The sequence below is a fragment of the Triticum urartu genome, chromosome 5, assembly GCF_003073215.2.
Source record: "Triticum urartu cultivar G1812 chromosome 5, Tu2.1, whole genome shotgun sequence".
Lineage (NCBI taxonomy): Eukaryota > Viridiplantae > Streptophyta > Magnoliopsida > Poales > Poaceae > Triticum > Triticum urartu.
In genome coordinates this window covers 544,855,760-544,859,395 of record NC_053026.1, presented here as the reverse complement: position 1 = coordinate 544,859,395, position 3,636 = coordinate 544,855,760, and positions in this window count along the sequence as shown.

Sequence of the window (3,636 nt, the reverse complement as noted above, 5' to 3'; positions counted from 1 at the left end):
TTGAGCTATACCTAGTAGGTTCAGTTTGAGGCATCATACAGATATCTATCAATTTAATTAGAGCCTTTGTTGTTTGTGTTTGCTCCTCGTCAGTGTTTCTTTTCTGTTTTACTCTTTGATTTGTTGTTGTTGTAACATGTGAACCTAAAAGTTCCATATCCAGTTTGTTGTATGTGTGCTAAATTTAAAGTCTGTTTTCAAACTCATTCATCTATATGGATACTTGTATCAGCACTTAGGTGGAAACAAATTATGCCGTGTAGCATGGATACTTGTATCAGCCCTTCAAACAAGGAAACAAGCAATCATGTTAGCTAGCTGCGCATATAGTTGAGGCACGGAGTACCTGAGTCGAGATCTCACGAAAAAAAGAATAAAGGTGGCTGGAATTCTAACCTTTTGCTTCACAAACCAAAAATGTATATACTTTTTTTAGCAAGCGTGTGTGTTTGAGCCAGTGTTATTAGAGAAGATAACAATGTACTAGCAGGCAGTCGGCACAAAGAGCAATGATAGCTGTTACAAATTATGCAAGATTTATACATAGTAGAATCCATAGAAGTGTAATTTTAAGCTAGTGTACTCTCATTATTAACGAGAAGGAACTATTTTTTATTCAGATGCCTACAGAGATACATGTACTCTTATTCTTCACAAAAATGTTAACTGCACTTTTCTGCAATATAAGGGTGGTAAGTATACTCTTATTCTTCACAAAAATGTTAAGTGCGCTTTCGGTTATATAATGGTCCAAATAAACTAATTGTTTCTAGAGCTATTAATAAATGGCGTGTGTGAACAACATACTTTAATGAAAGCTACAAATTTTAAAATGTAATAACACAATGAAAATGTATATGAACTCCTATCACTTTAAGGCCGAACTAAGATCAAGCTACATATGTGTTGACATGTCTGCTCGGAATTGCATATATCCTTCACTATAGTTATATACGGATTGTATTCAAAGTGAATTTTGTTAGCATGTTTTCTCCATTTTGACCAGTGTTTGCGGTGTGGTCTGTGGCCTGTCAGTCGGATGCAGTACTAAAACTGTTGGCGGAAACTGCTTCAACTTTGATGTGGGGCTTTGGTATGTGGTCACTGAGGCTATCTGCCGACTCATCCAATGACTCTCTAGCACGTGCAATAGGAGGGAGAGGGGCCACAAAATTGTGTGTCAGCCCAATTATTATTAAGATAAGACAAGCAGGAGGACTTGTAGGATGAGCCATTTTCAGGCAGCCAGCAAAGTATAAAGTTTGTTGTATTGTTACATATGAATAGAATGCTTTCGATCAGGTATACTTACTTGCTTTAGTGTTTCCTAAAATGGCCTTTGGCATGAATATGGCATTTTGGATATCGGCTTTCATGGAGGCAGATTTTGGAAAAATTCAAAATTCAAATTTTTATGGTTTAAAAAATATGCTTTTTTTGTACAAGTAAACAACGATGTGAGGTCTATGTGTAAATTTTAGGATGAAATACCTTGAAATGTGATCTGTACAAAAAATACAAATTCATGGTTTGGGAGGATGAACGGTATCATGTGTTAAAAAGCCCAAGATTTGTTTTTTCTATTGCACAGCCCTCATTTCAACGTATATTCCGTCTTGAAAATTTACAAATTTGTGCATTATGCTTTCATGTATGTCTATATTTTTTCAGAATTTTTTGAATAGTAAAATTATTAATTTTCATTAATTTTGAATTTTACATTTGGAGGCCTCCATGGAGTTCGGCCTCCAATAGCAATATCTGCTTTGACATCCACTATAAGTACTATTCGTGATAACAATGCCTAAATAGGGTGGCAGCACGAGTTCTTAAGGCTCACATGTTATTAACGCTAGATCCCTTTTGTTTGCAGACAACTGGGATACATCACAGTCATGGTAAGAGTACAGAAAACAAGCGGGGTGCACCCAATTTGTCTACGTCCTCGCACCAAACTTTGCTTGAAAAATCAACTTCAAATCCACCCATAGTGCAACGAAAAACAGTTGGATTCAATGGCTAGCTTACTCGATCTTCCTAGCTTGCTGCAGCATTAGACCTATCTATGAGTGAATAAACTTTTTTTCAATTGCTAGCTCACTCGATCTTCCTAGCTTGCAGCAGAATAAGACCTATCTATGAGTGAATAAGTTTCTCCTAAACTGAGACTAACACCAGTTACCCCCTTCCAACAGATCTAACAGTGTTCGAAGACTAAAGAAAGTGTATCTATGATCGAGAGATAGGAAGGGGGACAGGAGGTGTACTGACTTGGGGTTTCCCGTCGGCGGTGGATCCTGCATGGCTGGATGCCTGAGATGGGGACGAGGGCGAAGCTTTACCATCCTTTTTGTGGTGTAGTCGTCCGACGAGACCGTGCCAGCGCAGGCGCCGACGATCAATGACATGGAGGCCGAGTGGACAATGCGACAGATAGAGCCGTGGAGGAGGCACACGGTTCCATTTTGAGCCAAATTGGTTGGGCCAGGCAGATAAATGGGTTATGGGCCTACTAATGCAAGCAACAAGCACAATGGCTGATACATTTTTTTTTAACTATTTTGAAAAACAAGTTACATGTTTTTATCATCGATTTAAAGAAAAAAGCGAACTGGCCAGTTGGAAAACCTTGGTATTTTAACAATTACTTACCTGATTTTCTCTTCAGGAGTGATCCCAAGAGAAACTTCAAATACTGGGCAGGATACAATCTCCTCTTCATCTGTTTTCTTCATAATACACTCCCGGCAAACTACATACGCGAAGATGGTTATAATACAGGCAGGCATGCAAGTATCATACAGAGATTTGTAAGAACCAAATTTATAATCGCACACATGTCACCTCACATCGGACAATTCCTATGTATAGGCTATACAGTTCGTTTGTCGTCGTAAACCAGCAACAAAACACTCTCTCCTCAAAAGTGATCATGCTTCGGCCGCTCTGCATCTCCCTAGCCCCCCGTTTCTGCTCTGATCCCGAGCTCCAAACCAAATTCTTCTCACAGACTAGCGGGTGATCTTTGCAAAAGGAGATGGATGCCGGTAGTAGTAGTAGGAGTACGACTACATGGCCCGCTCCGGTGCCGGCGGCAGCGGTTGAACATGACAGAGGCCGAGAGGGTGAAGACTGACGGGATCTCGGCCTCATTCGCAACACCGCCCCCCCCCCCCACCACCACCACCACCTCCACCACTTGGACTCAGATCTCAAAAGATAATCTTGCTCCTCCCTATCAAGCAAGGCAGTCGCACTCAGATCCCCGTGAAACAGCGCCTCTTTATATTGTGACTTTCCTATGATTCAAATAAAATCAAAAACACCTTTGGGCCTTAGAAAAACTAAAAACATTTTCCTTTTTGAAATGGTGTGTGGCGGGGGGGGGGGTCAACCATCTAAATATTGCTTCAGCAAGAGACCAGTGTCTTAAGATAACCTGGATAACTAACATTAATCCCACTAATTATACCGTAATCACTAAAATACTTTTAGGGTCTAGATGCAATTTCAACTTCTTTTGCGGTAACCCTTTCAAAAAAGGAATAAAAAATCCTTGCGCCTTTGTCGCCCCTTTTAGACAAAAAGGTCAAAAGAAAAAAATGCATCATGTGTGAATTGACCGGCAACACCCAC